The 18,934-nt window shown below is 45.2% G+C and overlaps 1 protein-coding gene across 5 annotated transcripts in view; it reads right to left on the bottom strand.

The window, feature by feature from the left end:
• The window catches only part of NCOA1 (nuclear receptor coactivator 1), a 183,915-nt gene that overhangs the window by 118,805 nt on the left and 46,176 nt on the right, over positions 1 to 18,934 (bottom strand). For all 5 annotated transcript variants that reach the window (XM_087773658.1, XM_087773663.1, XM_087773657.1 and 2 more), the window contains exon 2: positions 10,067 to 10,235. The gene's annotated coding sequence lies outside the window, so the exon portion shown is untranslated. The remainder of the gene's footprint in view (positions 1 to 10,066; positions 10,236 to 18,934) is intronic.

Below are 18,934 nucleotides of genomic sequence, written 5' to 3'. Positions count from 1 at the left end.
GATGCCGTTCTTACACATTAGAGCAGACGTTTAGTTAGCTGTCATGAAATATTTATTAGCCTGCTGATGAGTTAATTAAAAATTTTAATAAGATTTCAGTACTTACTGAAATTATTTACCCCATGTACAGTCACGGTGTTGACAATAGATGGGTAAGTGGTATATGGAGTGATTTTATTTTTTTAATGACTTATCTACTTGTCTGCAAATGCTCTAATCATTGCTAACAGCTGTAAAATTTATCTGTCCTTCATATTTAACATGCAAAATAGTTGCTAGAGTGCTTCTACCCTGTCATTCATCCATTATTACTCGGTCATTTGCAAAGACCACTGCAGCATCTCAAACCCAGACCTAGCGTACAAGCAGATGACTGATGAAATACTTCGCTATCAACACTCACATTAATAACAGCAGGGTGGAAAAGGTCTAGAGTTTAACTGCAGACCCTCTCAGGAAACAACAAGCAAACAACATCCAACTGTAATGAAGTATTTTCATCTGCTGGAGAAATAAGGATGTGATGGGATTACCATTGTGTTGTGAGGCAATGCTATTTTTCATGGTATATTCATAAATAATATGCTTACACAAAGTGGAAAAGCTTCCTCCCCGTTTTTCCATCAGTCAGGACACTGCTGTGCAGCTGTATTTTCCATCTAAAGATAGAGGGAGTCCGGAGAAATATAGAGCAAAGGGAGCTCATTTGTGACATTATACTATTATATTTAAGAAAAAAACGCTGCAGCTGTATCTGTATATCATCACTCTGACATGTGCTTGGGTCTCTAATTACTTACTTTCATGAATTAAAGACACAGGAGAGAGGGATTAAAGATGAGACTGCAGAATGCGAGGAGACAACAAATGTAAGAAATTTGGAGGAGTCTCCCATTCAAGCGAGTTAAGAGTCAGCAACATTCGGCGGCTTCGCTTCCCTCTCTTCTGCAGGGATCAAAGCAGGGAGAAATATTAATGCTCTGAAGTTACAAAGACGTATGAAAACCCTAATGAGCATTTTACACTGCAGATGCGTGAGCAGAGCTTCGCTCGGCGCCGTGCGAGGCAGAAGCTGCGACACAACCGACTTTAAATGTCCTCAAATTTCTAAAGAGCTTAAAATCGGCTGCCAGTGGGAAACGCGCGGTACAGCCATATGCTCCCTTCTGGTGCAGTAAGGAGGAAGGGATTTCTACTAGAAATTAATGTCATTAAACTCAACTGCTGGCCACTTCCATGACCACTGGTAATACCTTGCCCTGCTCCCTAAGGGGTTTCTCCGTGCCTTGACAGTAGTCATTCATGGACCTGCACCGTATTTCCTATAAATTTTAGCAAATTCCTATTTTTGTTGTTCATCAGTTGCCAAGAGCTGCGTGTCTGCTTTACAAATACTGCATATTTAAATGCTAAATATTTTGTAGAATCACAGGGAAATTGAGGTTGAGCCTCGGGATGTCTCTGCTCCAACCTGCCCTGGCTCAGCTCCGGGACCTGTCCTCGTGGTGAAGAAGTTTTTCCTCGTATCCACCTGAACTGCCCTTGCTCCAGCTCCATGGAGCAGAATTCCCTGTTCACAACTCTCGTATAATAAACTGTCAGTAACACCACCGGGTTTTGTTTTAGCGTTTGTCAAGATCCGGGATGACCTTTCCTTGCACAAGAACATCCGTTTCCTTTGTGGTTCTTCCATTTGTGTAATTATGGGGTTTGAATTGCCCATTCAGATTTTTACTGCGTTTCTTTAGGAGTGTTTGTCGAAGTTTTTTTTTGTTAAATCTTCCACTTCAAGTACAAAGTGGATTTTTTTTCCGTCTTATTTTCCATCTCTGGACTATTTGCTATTACGGTTGCCATAAATTTAAGGCTGCTTAAATCAGAATTTTATTCCAATATCTTAATAAAAGATTTTCCCTTCATTTGCTATACACTCGGAGACACGCGGAAACTGCTCAGCTGTATAAATCCGATGCTAAAAGACATACCATCCATCTGATATTCTGTTACTTTGTTATTAAAATTTGCTAATTAGTTTGCCTTTCCCTCTTCACACTTGGGCTTAAGACAGTAGCGAATTTCCCTACAGATAAAATTGGTCCCTTCTTAACAACCCATTCACGCTTCTAAAAGGAATATGCTTTCTCCCAGGTGACATTTTGATATGAACTGTAACAAGCAACGGGGCAATTTTCCTTTGATTTTGAATTTCATTTTAACTTCGCCAAATATATTTTAATATACATTCCGCAGTTCATCTGTAGCTGGGATTCGTGACAGCTCCATTAAACAAATGTATGCCTTTCATTGTATAAAGAAACTCCAGGATAACAAGGTAGGGGAAGCAGGGGTGGGGAGGGAAAGCACGTTAAAGCTACGGCTTTATTAAGCTCACGAGACTTCTCTGAAATCTGCAAGGGGAGTCTAAGGTCTTTACGAAAAGAAAAGAAAAAAGCATCTACGAGGAGTTTGCTATATATTCCTACATGGTTTTGCTATATACTCCTCCCGCCTCGTCCTCTTTCAACAGCTAGCTGTCTCCTAACTCGCGACTCCAAGAGGTAAGTAAATTCAAGGAGGAGAGCAAGTGTTACAAATATATGGGGAAAAACCTGATTTTATGAAAAAACATCGCTTACCCTTTCACCTGAGAGAGACAAGAGTTCCCTGGTATCAGCTACCCTAATGCCACAGACCCAGGCAGAGCCTCTCTGCAGCCTCTCCATCCCACTCCAGCGGGGCATCGGATGATGCAGACGATTTCTCTGCAGATGTTGAATTTCATCCCAAATTGCTAATTCTTACCAGCAACGTACTCTGAAGTTTTAAGCACCATTTGAGGTGCTTTGAGATGTCGGCATGTCAGGGAAGACGAGGACAGGATGCCGCGGAGGAATGCGGATCAAGGATGAGCAAAATTAAGATTTGCATTCCAAATCATCAGGATTTCATGGGTGTTGTGCTCCTAAAACTTGCTTGCAATGAAAATTATTTACCAGTATTTCTGGTTCTTGGAAAGTACTAGCGTAGATGACGCCGCTGTCTCCAGCTCACAAGACTGACTCAATAGTAAATAATAATTTAAACCAGTATTCAGGCAAAACTGCCAGGAAATACTTTACATTTTGGTCCTTTCCTGATGGCAGCAGGCACGTGTGTGTGGGTTTTAACGCACATACCTTCATCTTCCAACCACAGGAACTAGGTATCGATAGTCTTCTTTCTGAGAAGCAAAGAAAGCTATGTACTTAGCAAAACCTCCCTGGCGCCGGTGAAAGGTATTCACCAGCAACTCAGCACGGAAGTAAAAAAACATCAGAAAAATTCTTCTTGCTTTTTGTCAGCCAAGCGGTAGCTTTGGGTTTCATGTTTATCTCTTGAAAGTTTACCAGAAACAGATCTTACCATTCTCCTGAGTTATTGACAAGTGGTTACACAACTCCCATCAGCTCTAAAAAATGGTTTTTGTGATAACTGGAAGATAAAAAAGACTTCTCTAACTAAAAGCACAAATAGTCCTTACTAAGGGTTTAACCCGTCTAAAATTTTCCTCTTTCAAAGATAAGATCAGAAGTGGGAAAACAAACAAAAAGGCAGTTCTAAGCAGGTTTGTTTGTTATTTTTAGAAGATAAAAGGACCTCCTTTTCAGATATCATGCTGTGCCACGTCTTCCCCAGAAGCTGATGCGAAGAGCACGTCTGCTGGAGGCCAGGGGGGCGATGACTGCAACCATCCAGGAGCAGAACCTGCCTCTTGCAGGGTTAAACTCACTCACCGTCCCCAGCTCTGCTCCCAGTTGGCTTCACCCCATCTAAGAGGCTTCAGACAGAAGACAAAACCTCGTGGGAGGAGGAAGAAACCCCTCCAGGATGGATAGCTGTCACCCCATGAACACAGCCAGGGTGGCGATGCCCACGAAGATGTGTCATGCCCAGCAAGATGAATGCTCACTTATGTTTTTATTATTTATTATGATTTTTTTCCTTAAATGCTTCCAAGCTGAGTAAACAGAACTGTGCTTTGTACAAAGGGTTCAATGTCCAAATGGAGATCAGTCACAAATGGTGTCCCTCAGGGGTCCATATCGGGACTGGTACTGTACAGTATCTTCATCAATGACCTACATGGTGGGATTGAGCGCACCCTCAGCAAGTTTGCCAACAACACCAAGCTGAGGGGTGCAGTTGATTTGCTGGAGGGACGGGATGGCATCCAGAGGGACCTTGATGGGCTCAAGAAGTGGCCACATGTGAACCTCATGAGGTTCACCAAGGCCAAGGGCAAGGTCCGGCACGTGGGCTGGGGCAATCCCCACTATCAATACAGATGCAGGATGGATGGATTGAGAGCAGCCCTGCAGACAGGGACTTGAGGGTACCGGGGGATGAAAAATTGGACATGACCTGGCAATGTGCGCTGGCAGCCCAGAAAGCCAAGCGTCTCCTGGGCTGCATCCCCCGCAGCGTGGGCAGCGGGGCGAGGGAGGGGATTCTGCCCCTCTGCTCCGCTCTGGGGAGACCCCCCTGGAGCCCTGCCTCCAGCTCGGGGGTCCTCAGCACGGGAAGGAGATGGAGCTGTTGGAGCGGGGCCAGAGGAGGCCACCAAAATGGTCAGAGGCTGGAGCAGCTCTGCTGGGGAGAAAGGCTGAGAGAGCTGGGGGGGTTCAGCCTGGAGAGGAGGAGGCTGCGGGCAGAGCTGATTGCGGCCTCTCCGTGCTTAACGGGGGCCTACGAGAAAGCTGGACAGGGACTTTTTACAAGGGCCTGTAGTGATAGGACAAGGGGGAATGGCTTTAAACTGAAAGAGGGCAGGTTACACTGGACATAACGAAGAAACATTTTACCATGAGGGTGGTGAGGCGCTGGAGCAGGTTGCCCAGAGAAGTTGTGGATGCCCTGCACATCCCTGGAAGTGTTCAAGGCCAAGTTGGATGGGGCTTTGAGCAGCCTGTCTAGTGAAAAATGTCTTTGCCCACGGCAGGGGGGTTGGACTAGATGATCTTTAAAGGTCCCTTCTGACCTAAACCATTCTGCAATTCTATGACTCTAATCCTGCTAACCTCTGGATCATCTATGAACGAAAAAAGGCAGAATTTCTCATATTTTTCTGGCTTACAGAGGCAGCGACCACAGCCGTGTCCTGCAGGGAGAATCAGCAATCGCTGGTGTCTCACCTCCAGAGAGCTGACAGCCAACGGGAAGCCCAACATGAAGAGGTGCCCTTGAGAAGGTCAGAGCAGTAGCTAACACAAACTGACAAAGAGGTACCAAAATAGCTAAAACAATGAAAGAAAGTAAATAGGCACCGATTTATAACCTTACAGCCACAGGAAGGGCTTGTAGACCAAACACTACATTAGGCAAAGAACAGAAAATCGTTAAATCCTGAAAACTGACGGACTCACTTGAGTGTGGTTTTCAATTAAATGATACATCATCTTTGTGGCCCAGGAAGCAGAAATTCCTCGAGGGCAGCAGAGAACGCAGCAGACTAAAAAGCCATTAACATATCCAGCATCATTTACTGTCCCGTTGGATGCTGATTACAGTCCTGCTCAGCCAAGACACAAACACATTTCCACCTCGTCTCCTCGGCACAACAAGAGCTACCTACATGGTGGGGCTGGAGACAACGATGAATTAAGCTTCCGTTGTTCAACGAACCACCGCAGACCTGGAGGAAGGGGTTACAACCTGCATTAATGCTGTAGCCGTACACCAAAGGTGATGATAAATTGATCACTGCAGAAATGGCTGCGGTAGATTAAGGTGTTCCCATTCCTGGGTTGTCTGTGAAGAGGATCCCACGCTCACAGCTGAAGCGTTCATGTGAGCATTTCTCACGTGCTTCAGCACAAGAAGCTTGGGTTGAAAAGCCGCTGGAGAGGGCTCAGCCCAGCCTGGAGGACTCGGCAGCGCTGCGGATGAGGAGGGCTCACAAGAACCATGGATGAACCACTCTTGGATGAACTCACGGAAGCCACCAGCTTTGCCATGTAAATAGTGACCAGCAGTGGAGGGACAATGACACCTCAGACCTTGGCAGGGTTTGGGCAGCTGGTGTCTGGTCACGGTCAAAGAATTAGGCTCGATTTGTGTAGAAATGTGAACGCCTAAGGATAAGGTGCATTTGCTTAAATTCCTAGGAGTAGTAAGGCAAATGGACGAAGTGGTTTGTTCCGAACGATCAGCAAAACCACAATCAGGATATTAAAACAAAGTAGTCAAAATAGAGCTCATCAAAGCTCCCAGGCAAGCAACGTTTAATGGAAGATGACCAAATCCTTACTTAGACATTTTAATTTTTTGAAGGAGCTAAGCACCAAAAGTTCTACTTAATGGCAAAGGTGTGTGTCTCAAATACTTTCTGTGTAAACAAAGCACCCAATCTGACTGTCCAAGTACAGGATTTACATGTGAAAACAAAAGCATCTGATGGCATTTTTAGAAAAAAGGAACAGAAAGAGTTCTCAGATGTGAAACTACAACCAGCTCCTGTATCAAAACAGTTCTTAATTTCGCACAGAAGAGCCAAAGTCACTAGCAGACATCTGAAATCCCATCAACTGTTTTCTTCTCAACATATGCTTGAAACTTTCGTCTTCAGCATCGCGCAGGTGCCTCTAACATATAAACATCTAACAGAAAGAGGTATTTCAACATTAGGCAAACCAGGACTGCAGCTGAATCAAATCACCAAATAAAAACAAAATGAGGGGGAGACTCAGCTAAGACTTGAACACTTTCAACAGGGTGAATGCTTTTAATATAAACTTTTTAGTTTATATTAGCCTAGTGACAGCTGGCTATAACATCTTCACGATAAATATGAAATGTGTTGGGGGCCTCCACCTGCTCATTCTAGCTTTTCTTCTTAAAAAAAATAACCAAAAAAACACAAAACCGAAAAGACTCAACACTTCAGCGTTTGTATTTGGCAACCTAAAGACAGATACACATCTCCCGCTATTGTGGCTGCAGGCTGGCCAGCAGAAGTACAAGAAGCCTGACTTGAAGATGCAATATTGCTGGTGGGTGTCCTCTGCGAAGCGGCAGAAGCTTCAGACCTCTCCCTGTACGCGGTCCACGGCGGTTGTCCTGTCTGTTCTCTAGCGGGCAACCCAGAGAGCCTTATCCAGTGGGCATGGCGGGGGTTCCCGGTTTGTTTGTGCTCTTTGGTTTTTAAAAGCAAGGCTTCAGGAGTGCCCCATTGGCTTTAATTCGCACGTGATGAGACAAGCCTGGGATTTCTTCTTTCTAAGCCCTCAAAAGTGCTACGTGCATTTTTGTCTTGATCAGCACGACTCCATTTCAAATACATGGCTGAAACAACATCCCTCTCTAAAATTAACAAAAGAGGTAGAAGAACAGATGATTTAGAAGTACGGTGACTGCCAAGCCCGTCATCTGTGTCCTTCCTACCCCGCCAGCAGCCCCCGGGAAAAGGGAACGGCAAGGCAGAGGTTACGACTTCAAGGAAACTCAGATACGGTAAATACCTCTCACGAGATACCATTTATAAAGTGTTGCAACACTTGAAAACGCTGTTAACAGCAGGAAATCTATTTAAAGTGGAAGGAATATGATCATTAAGGAATAAAGAGGGAGTTTCGGCTCAGCAAAGACCTAAGGCTAGGGTGGGGGAGGGAGCGTCTCGGCGATTGGATTTACATTTTTTCATCTCAAAGCCCCATCGCAGGATAAAGGGGATGGGAACTCAATCACAGCAACTGGATTTCATGCCAAGCCAAAAAGTCCATTTGCTAGAGGAAAGAATGAAATTTAATAAGGCAGACTGGGGGTGTGTGGGGGGGGTGGGGGTGGCTGTAAAATAAGGAAAGGCTGGGAGGTGCCAGGTGGGATGAAGGCAGGGCTCCCTCCAGCTCACCGCAGGGGCCAGCCCGTCAGTCCCCTAAATTAGGGGAAATCCAGAGCAGCCGAGGAGGCACCTCACCCTTAAAATTAATCTAGAACTCACTCTTCCTCCCTGCAACGATATCCAATTTCATAGTTAAGAATTTAACCCTACACTTGCCTGGGCTGCATGCGTCTTGCTGCCTGACGTTAAGAGATGTCTCAGGTAAAGCCTGGCCACTTCTGGGCACGTGATTTGTACTGATTGCTCTGGAGAGGGGGGCAAAAAAGAAGAAAATAAAGAAGAAAAGCTGCGTACGGCCCCGCCTGAGGCACGGTCCAGCCCAAGACCCTCGGTCTGCAAGCTGCCAGCCTGGGCAGGTATTAATCGGCGCCTGGAAAGCAGGAGGTCGGCAGCAGGGAGAACCCACCACCACCCTGCGAGGTCACCTCTTCAAAAGCTGAATCTGGTCAGATACCGGCCAGAAAAATAAAGACATCTTAAGAGTCACAGGAGCGAAGATTTTTCATTTGTGTGTGATACAGCTTACCCGCTTCCAATCAAAAAGTAGCTGTTATCTCCAGAGGGAAACGTGATCTTTTTGCGGTGAAAAATCCTGAATCCAACTGTGCATGTATCAGGCAAAGTGCGGTTTAATAATTAACTCTGAGCAGCGCTTCCAGCACTGGATCGGGGCTCTTCTTACCGCTCACAGGCTCCTCTCCACCCAGGCGACTCCCAGCTAACAGTCGGGACAGCGCACAGCAATACAGACGTGGTATTATTTCCAAATTTTACAACCATGCCTAATTACCACCATCATTTGTGCTACAAATGGGAGACACCAAGGCAGAGAGCAAAGAGCCTTGCCCAAAAACACAGGTCAAACACTGGACACCCAGACGGAGCGCGGCAAGGGGGACGTCTCCCCAGCTATCGCCCACCCCTGGCTCCATCTCGGGCACCCAAATATCTACCCTCCAGCCACCAAAACCGATCAGGGGAGGACATCTAGAACGGGGCACCGACATCCCCAAGCCGCCGCAGCCCCTGCTGCAGCGATCATCCCACCACAGTTTAGGGAAGCTGCCAATGCAAGGACAGAAACCAGGTGGCCAAAGCAGCCTACGGAGGACATACAACACCAGTGTCTTACTGGGACCAGTATTTACACCGCACTGAAGAGGAGTACAGGAGCAAGCCACGCTCAATCCAGAAGGAAATATCCCATTTTCCATTGCATTCCAGCCAAAACCAGCGCCAACGCAAAAGTTTCTTGAACACCAGCTCTCTCAGACAGGGAATTGTGATACAAGCTATATAAAATTTCATCCGATAAAAGCAGCTGTAGTGATATATGTCATTTTTGCCTTACGGCCTGTCAGCTGGAAGCTGGTTTTCCAGGGGAATTGGCAGGGGCACAGGTACTCCCCTCTCCTGCGTACCCATGGTCCACAGCAGTAAGCACTCCCAGTCTTGATGGAGAGAGGCTGCAAATCCCATGGCCATACAGTAGCTGCAGCCAACCCATCATCCAAGTGCTACTTGTTTTACCATTTTGTTCATTTCTAAATATATTCTACTGCCTTTCCGAGTGACCACTCCATTACAACAATTTTCCTTTAAGATATTGCCGGCTGTGGGCAAACCACAGAAGTGTTCAAGTTGTTACATGCATCAGCTAGTAAGAGCTACATGGATGCTGAGTGCACACTTCTTGCTCTGGAAGTTGTAGTAGCCCTTGCCATAAAACATTTTGATTTCCCAAGTTTGTGACTTTTAAAATTCTCAAGTTATGGACTCAATTCACCTGATCAACACCGCGAGCCAGCCTACAGCGTAACACTGACTTACCAAAACCACATATTATTCTTTAGCACAAATCCTTTGCATACCGTTCTGCCACTGCAGCAATTAGCTATTCAATTTTGCAAAACATATTGAGAAAGCGCAGTTGATTCAGGCAATAATTTCATCTTTATGAGCTTTTAAAACAACTCTCGTAGCTACGAATGCAATGCAGACTGACTGCACATCTCATGTACGGGAAAGCAACCCAAACAATGCCAAGGAGAGAGAAAAACAGTGACTTTTGCTTTGAGCAGTCTCAGTAATTAATTCCGCATGAAGAGGTGCTCCAGCAAAAACCACCTCCATGACAGGTTTAAACATTTTCCGCCAGAGGAAAGAAGAAACAGAGACTTGCAACCTTACCTCTATCTTCCCGAGGTGAAAGATGGTTCATGGGAAAAACTGGATTCTTCAGTTAATTAAACAGCAAAACAACAGAATCCTAGTGCCTCAGCAAACGCAGGCATCGACCTTCCATGGGCAGTCTTCACAGGAACTCTTCTAATAAGGGACCAGCATCAATTACTGAGTCCTGCAGAGGAAAAGACAGTTTGTCTACATCAGCTTTCATTTATCTTTCCGAATTATTATTCACACAATGCAATTTTCAGTGTTTTAAGTAGAAAAACAGCACAGTTGAGGTCAACTATTAATTCACAGAAGCATCCTTAATAGTTTGCTGACCTTCTCAATACTATCAATTGCAATGTATCTTTTTTATTTCATTGCAAAGAACTCATCAAGGTTCCTCAAACTTTAAGCTACTTGGGGAAATAAAGTAAATGAAAGCTTAATACTCCAACCGATATTTTTTTTTTTCAATTCTCCCCTCCCTCTTTGCCAATGCCACTCCTAAGAAATAAAGACTACCCTCCAGAAAAACACGGCACAGATCTAGCAGCAAATCTGCCATAGCGAGACAGCATCTACGCAACACGGGAGATAAAAACTAGCACCAGAAAATTACAGTTGGTGTTTACAGCCAACAGGCTGCAGACCACCGCCGAACTCATAAAACGCAAAGATAATGAGATCCTTCCCTGCCTCACAAAGGCGCGGGTAGTAAATTGCTGTTGTTACTAAGCATTAAGCTAGAACCGGATCAAGGGGATTTCTCCAGTTCCTCTTCTTCTGCAGGCTTTCCGTATCACCTCCGATAAGCCAGGTAGCCTCTGAACCGGAGATGAGCATAATTATTTCTCTCCCGAAGCACGTATGCCATAAAAAGATACCAAGACTGCAATACGTCCATTTTCTTCAGCTATCCCCTCTCCTGTAAGCATTACCAGTCTGAACCTTATTCCGCTCGAGCTGAACGCCACTATGTCAACTAAACTGTGGCTTGCAAATACCTTGCTTCGTTGAAAAATTTAAGTTCATAAAACAGGGCTCTTCATATTGTGATGTGCTGCCTGAATTCTAATGATAAAGTAAGTAATTTTAAAAAAACAACCATGGAAACACTGAGATGAGCTTTGTAACCTTTCTTCCAAGCCACTCCACACATTGCAGTTTCTCTAGCCAAGCTTGCTACCCACCCCATCAAATGCTCCCAATATCGCTTTCGAACTTTTATTTGTAGTAGCTGTAGGATGCAAGTCATCTTAGTCAACCTCAGGCACCTAAGAGTTGGTTGGAAACCGGAGCTGGTAATTCCAGGGTCCCTCTGCAGTCAATAAACAGGTCCACGAGTCTCCCCTTGGAGATGCTGGATGGAGATGTCTGCAGGTCCTCGGCAGCCCAGCCGGCCCCAAAGGCTGGCTGCTGCTTCAGCGGATCAGGTTTGGCCCCTGAGGAACCACCACGCTAGGAGCGCGCGTTAAATTACTTCCAGGATGTGTTTATTTTCTTTCTTTCTCTCTATCTCACAGGGTTACTGGGATGACTGGGTTAAATTTATACCTCTAAATCCAAGCGTAAGTTAGATGAGGGGAATACCATCATTTGTTCAAACCCTGCTTGCCCCCATCGCCGCTCCTGCTATTACAAAAGAAATTACTTACATGAACACGGTCATTAGAATACCGTCTTAATAACGCACCCGTCATTAGCAACACAAGACTATTATAAGTCACTCGTTGCCATTTATTCATGAAAAATCAAGCGGGCAAAAGGAGGGAGGAAAACTCAGATGGCAGCGTCGTCTCCAAGGCACTGGCAAAGAACAACTCCAGAAGCTTACGGATCCGCACACGAACAGAGAGGTGTGACTAGAGCACATCCCGAGGGGAGCTGGGATGCCTGCCTTGTTAAGCATCCATTTTTACACACACGTGCACATAAATGAACACAAAAGATGCACAAACTGCTGTATCGCTCAGGCTTCCAGTCTGAAAGTTGCGTTTTACCAGTAGAAGACAGTCTTTGAATTTCTAAATAATATATATGTCCCAGCTGCTTTCACTACCCCTACAATAAATAGATGAAATTATGCTAAGGAATGAACGCTAAAAATGGAAAAACATTAATAATAATTGAAACTTTAAGAGTATGTTTCCCGATTCCTGGGGTGAGGTGTGTGTCTGGGGGGGATTAAGCTCCCAAAACTAAAAAGGGAAGATGTTCCTGTTTTAGAAAAATAAAAAGGCTTCTCTCAACCTGGCTCTCATGAAAAGAAATGCAACAATCAGAATAAAAAATATATATAACAAAGACAAGAAAAACTAAACCACGTATTCAAATACCTCAGAAATGTAATGATACGAAAGAGCAAGAGAAGCAAAATGCAATGAGAGGATCCACAATACTCACAAATTTTGTGCGTATCAGGTTATAAAAATTACCTAGGAACAGCAAACTCCAGCAACAGCCGAGGACCATTACTGCACAGAAACAGAGCAACCACCAGCAATATTATAGGAACAGCAGAAGAACGCAACAAATATTTCTGTTCATTAATTAAGAAAGAAACCAGATGGTACAGTCATGCCACAGGAAACATTTTCTATTCCAAACAGCAATGCAGGCAGATGTGAAACAACAGCTCACAGGGCTGGGCGGTCTTAAGTCGGGAGATCTTCAGCTGCATCCCAGCGGCTTTAAAAGAGCTGGACAAGAAACCCTCTGGACCATTTATCACAGCTTCCTGCAAGCGTGAACTTGGGAGGTTTGAGAGCGTTGAAGGACATGCTGTGTGTCCGTATTTTAAACGCCTGAGCAGGAGGACCAGGCTAATAACAAGCTATCGGTCCGGCTTACATCCCAGGAAGGCAAGGGAAATGCTGGCATAAAACCTAATTAGGAATTATAGAAAGTAAATAACTGATGTCTATTGGCACGTAGGTCTTAAATCAATTGCATGTGTTTTTATTAAGACTACAAGATTGGCTGCAAACTGCAACAGCTCTGATGCAAAATACTTAAGAGTTCGGTAAGTCATATAACTTTGTAAAGTATGATTTCTCAAGTAACTGGAATTACATTACATATCATGGGATATATTAAACAGATTAATAATTGTCCAAGTGACAAGTCATAAAATACAACTAGATCATCATTAATCACGTGCTCGTACTGAAATCCCAGGAGGAGCAGTTCTTGCGCCCGACGTTACTCATCCTCCTGCAAGCCACGAGCAAAAGGCACTGCAACTCAGACTCACACCGACTCTGAAAGCTGCAGATAGCGAAGGACACGAGATATGGATCTTTTACCAACGTGACTACAAGCAAAGACCTTGCATATTTTTATCACCAAACACAAACTTGCATCTGGGAACAGAGCCCCTTTCCCAGTCCAGAGGGGATGTAACGGAGGAGGGCCACAGGAGCAGCCTACGAAGGCAGCGGCAGCCTGCTCAGTGCAAGAGCAAGGGGACAAGAAATGAAAGTAGCAGGTGGCAAGTCCAAAACCAAACAAGAAGCAGTGGTTTTCTTCACACGCGACCCAGCATTTTAGCTCCTTGCTGGATGTTGTGCATGTTAAACCTCCGCACGAGCTCAAGGGAAGACTGGCCGTGCCACAGAGCAGACACCCATGATGGTTGCTAATAAGATGGACATCATCTCCGGCTGGGAAAGTCCTGGAGATCTTGAAAGATCAGAGGCTGGGGGGCTGGGAAAGTGTCATACAGGGTCTGCCCAGTTCTCACATCCTTCTGGAGGCTCCGCTTTTAGAAACAGGGTGCAGATCCATCCATGCTATTCTTGTATTCTCACCTAAGAGTAGAGGAAACTGTACTTCGGAAAAAAGCTCAGTGACGGTGGACCACCAACCGCACACGGCTCCCCGGTGCAGCTCCCGTTGGCAGCAGCGCTGGATCGTCCACGTGCGTGGAAAACTCCTGAACACGGGAGCTCAACCCACTCTTTCAAATACAGCTGAACTCAGGGAGGTCCTACAGCCTTTCGTGCAGGTGACCATATCAGACCCTATTAACAACCCCTCTCCTGTTCCAGAGATGGTGAAACCATGGCTTTGAACCACAAGCAGCCTACAGGCAGCCCCAGAGTCAATCCCAGACTGCAGCGCAGTTGCACAAGAAGTAGCGGGGTGACGCCGTCCCAGGGCCATCGGATGAGCCCACATCAGCAGAAGCAAGCAGGATTGAGAGGCAGACAGAAACACACGCCTCATTTAGAGAGCACCAAAGCTCTTCCAGACATAATTCCCTGGCAGAACCGCTCCGTCCCCTCAAGCTCTCCCCTGTCCCATGCGCTTTCTGGTCCTCAACCACAGGAAGATTTTGCAAAGCTTTCCCAGGTCATTACTACGCAACCTGTCTGCGGACCACCACCCGTAGTCCATAAATCACAGTAAGAAGCTAAAGGAGGTGGATCTTTCTTTCCAACACATAATACCTTGAGGCAATCATAAAAGACGCTTTACAAGTGCTATCATGCACAAGCTTTCAGTTTAAGATATAGAGAGACCTGGAGGACAGATAAAAGAAATAAGTATCCATAGATTATATACATCAACCGCCCAGGCTATTTTTCCCCTTTCATCAGAAAGCCTTTTAATTAGTAGGAATATGCACTTAAGAGACTTCCAACATAAAAAACGCCAAGCCCCTTCACTAAAGCTTGCATTGACTGGTGACTTTTGCTCTTCTGTTTTCTTCCCAAATCCTGTATTCAGCATTTTTTGTTCAAACTATTGACAACTTCCACTGAACGGTTTGAAGTGATTTGCTTTAGGTGTATCCATTTTTCCCTCCCAACAAAGCATCAAAGTTGGGTTGTTCCCTGCAACCCAGCAAAGCAGAAAGAAGAAATAACGCCACACAAATGGATTGGACCTCGGTTTTAAACAGTTGAAGCTGAGGGCAAGAAGTGGGTTATCCACGATCTTGTTAAGCATATCTTCTGAAGCTGCTTCAAGCAAGGTTAAGACCAGATGACCTCCTGATACTCCTTCCACCTATACTATCCCTCATTAACTACAGCAGCTTCAGCGTATCAAAAGTTCTCCTTATCCCATGAAAATGTATTCAAACGCACACGGGACAGCCTGGTGTGTTGCTGAACCCATCAGCCTTTCCATCCGTATGTCTGCTCTGAAATTCTACTAATCGGTTGAAAAATCAGTAGAGGAAGCTAAAATCTAGCATGGTGTTTAGGCTCAAGGTCAACTGCTAATATATTTTTGAGTAAAATATATCCACTAAACCATTTCAGACGTTCCAGCGACCAGAAGAAACAACTTCCTGCCATCCTTCATCCGAGCTAGATCTCACCCAAACCCTTTCATCTTCAGCTTACTGCAACATTTTCCAGCCCCTCAAGGTCACGAGCTTTCTACTGCGTCTTCAGCCGTGGACCCACAGGGCATAAATGCTTTGAAGCTGAGTTCTCACACAGCCTGTGATGGACCGAGCCACCACAGCACCTTTGAAGCGGTCATCATTTAGCATGTGCGACATGCATCTTTCAATACCTCCCTTGTTATATTTTACTTAAGGCTCTAAATATTTTATCGGTGACTATTTAATATTAAAATGCATAAAAAAGGGTCCGTGGAGCCAGGCCCAGAAACAGCATTACTTTCTTCACTTGATGGGTGGGCTCCAGACCCACAACATGAAGACAAACACAAACATAGCTCTGGGTTTGTCCAACCTTGGCCCACGCTGTGACTGTCGGATCCTCTCCGGTCTTTCCGCTGTAAAAGTTTGCTCCATTTAGCCTAGGTAATCAAAGCTAATAAATTATACCCAACTATAAAAAGCAAGTGGAAAGGAGTTAGGAGGGATTTAATGTTTATTGTATGTTGACAAAATCCATAATTTATTTACTTGTTTTTCATTGCCGTGCTATATATAAAAAGGGCACACTACAAAGTAATATTAAAGAACAGCTTTGCTACAAGGGCTTGCAGGGAGCCTCCCAGGAGGACCTTCCTTTTCTGCCTGCTTACAAGTAACGTGCAGCACCAAATATTTTTTTGCAACTCCTCCAAACTCCAAGGCTGCTGGGCCAGCGTAAATGCTGCATTTTTAAAAGGGATATTTAATCTCCCTGGAGTAAGGACATTCAGGCACCAGTTTCAAGGCAATGCCAATCCTCACTACATTTTCCCCCTGTGAAAGTACTCTTTCACGTTCCCTTTAAATTTGATTTTGCTTAAGAACTTATACACATTTTTGGGCATCTGGAAAGCCTGTTTTCCTCCTTATCTACTTTTTCATGTACTACTGCCTGATTTATACCCAATACCAAATAAGTGTTGCAGGAGACGGAGAGAAAAGCTGTTTTGCAAGAGGACTAAATCTGTTTGCCCGTTAACTGTTGCAAATTAAAAGGTCAGAAAAACAATCACTGTATTTGGAAAGAATAATTTTACACAACTAAGACCTCAACAACAACAAAAAATATTAACTTTGTTCCAGTAAAGCGAGTTGTCTTATCTACCCATGAGGAAGTTTAATAAACAGCTTTCTGTACTTCTAAGGTTTTGAATGCGTGCCAGGTTTTGCAGGGATCTCACTCGTCCTAGATGAAACTGCAGGGCTTTAACTGAAAAGCAGAAAGTGTAAAATATGTTTTAAAATGAATCTGAAGGAGAAATTGATTGCGTTTGTTTGTTTAGGCAATCAATAACAACAGGCAACTAATACTGAAGTTACATCTGCAGATTGCTCCTACTGTTACAGATCGAGACCGATGAATTAACCTGCCGGCTCCCAAAGCCCAAGGTACTCCTCCTGCACGGCAGGAGAGGCACATCACCGAGCCACGCCAGACTTCTGCAGGTCTCCACAACAATCTCATATGTCATAGAATCACAGAATCACCAAGGTTGGAAAGGACCTCTGAGATCATCGAGTCCAAACGTTAACCTAACTGCCTGGTTCACCACTAAACCATGTCCCTCAGCACCACATCTCCCCGGCTTTTAAATCCCCCCAGCGATGGGGACTCAGCCCCTGCCCTGGGCAGCCTGGGCCAGGGCCTGACAGCCCTTTGGGGGAAGGAGTTTTTCCTAATACCCAACCCAAACCTGCCCTGGCGCAGCTTGAGGCCGTTCCCTCTCGTCCCATTGCTTGTTCCTGGGGAGAAGAGACCGACCCCCCCGGCTCCAGCCTCCTTTCAGGCCGTTGCAGAGAGCGATGAGGGCTCCCCTCAGCCTCCTCTTCTCCAGGCTGAGCCCCCCCAGCTCCCCCAGCCGCTCCTCCCCAGCCTTGGGCTCCAGCCCCTGCCCCAGCCTCGCTGCCCTGCTCTGGCCACACAATTCATGTGTCCATGAATGTTCAACCTGCCACAGGCCTCCTACACCATCACTGGCTTTTCTTCATTCACCCGCCTCATCGCAACACAAAGCCCAGAGTTCCCAATTTTGATATTTATGCAAATTGCTCTAATTTTGAACCAGCTCAAGATTTCACAAGTGCTGTGAAGCCGTAACAGCACTTTGCTGGCAGAAGCCCCCAGCTGGACCACTTCAGGAGCTTCAGCCAGTGGAAATCACACAAGTCAGAATCTCTCCCTTGCCATCACTTGGCCATCATCAGCTCTGGGGAATGCTGAACCTGCTGCGGGATCCTGCAACGGGAATAAACCTGAAAGCTCTTTAGCAGATGACACTTGCCAAGGGTGCTTGCCTCCCTGCCGCAGTGCACGCACGCAGGGCTCCTGTTTTGCATCCTGAAGGCAGAAGTGTGCTTTCAGAGGACAAAAGAAAATCCCCAAACCAAAACCCGAAGCGTTTTTCTCTCCACACCCAACCCAGCACCCCAGGTGCCCACTCACTACATCTTGCTAAATTAATCCATAGCTTGCTCCTAGCCAAAGAAATCATTAGATTTATGTCCAAAAACGAGATCTCAAGTCATTAATGGCCTTAACTGCACACTTTGTATTAGTTTTTAATAACTTCCTGATATAGATTAGATCCAACTTTATTCCACCCCCACCGGCTGAACGTGAACTCTACGAACACCCTGATTTCTGGAACGGCATCCACATTCTCAGAATATTCGGTTTCTCTCATTAGGGCAAATGTGGTTTCAAGCCAAACGACATATAAATAATGATTTACACAGCTCAGTACTCCTGCGGTCCTCAGGTTCCTTCTCTTCCAAAGTCTTCTCACAGTTATCTTAAAAAGTGTCTACCATCATTTGCAAACTATTTTGTCAGTCTGATGCCAAAGGGTGATAACCACTCGCTTGCTTCATGTCAGCTCCTTGGAAAGGCTGAAACCGCGTGACGTTTCCAAAGGACTATACTTGAAGTTATCTCTGAGTAATCTAGGAGAGATGATCTCGTACAGAAGAGAGTAACTGGTTTGAAGAGCTGTGCAAATGCTAATTCCTCGGGCTGGAAAGAAGATGCATCTTTGAAAGTGGAATTTAAGCTGTCACAGGTTCCCTGTTCCAACAAAACCAGCTCCTACCACACTTTAAAAATAAATCCCTAATCTGAGATCTCCTGCAATGAACAATCTTGATCTTAGGAACATGAGACTGACTTTTAATTCTTTCCTACCTTTTTTTCTCTCTACCCAAAGCCAATGACGATGATTAAACGATGGCAAATGGGTTTGTACGGGTACCACCGTGAAACAGGCTGTTGTCCAAGGAAACCTTAAGTGATGCATAAATACTCTGTTACACCACGCAACGCACAGACACTGTGGTGGCCTCAGCCCTTCACGATCACTTGAACAGCTGTGCACTGGATTACAAGTATGTGGTACAGTACTTTGAACTGTTTACTTTCTTACTATCCATCATTAAAACATGCTTAACAACAAGCACCAGCAGCCTGGGACAGATGTTCTTGCCTTTTT

Source organism: Nipponia nippon, unplaced genomic scaffold, assembly GCF_047370975.1.
Source record: "Nipponia nippon isolate SJK-2023a ecotype South Korea unplaced genomic scaffold, ASM4737097v1 scaffold_4, whole genome shotgun sequence".
In the NCBI taxonomy this organism is placed as follows: Eukaryota; Metazoa; Chordata; class Aves; order Pelecaniformes; family Threskiornithidae; genus Nipponia; species Nipponia nippon.
Note: the sequence above shows the minus strand (reverse complement) of the source record. Positions and strands in the feature narration are given on the sequence as shown.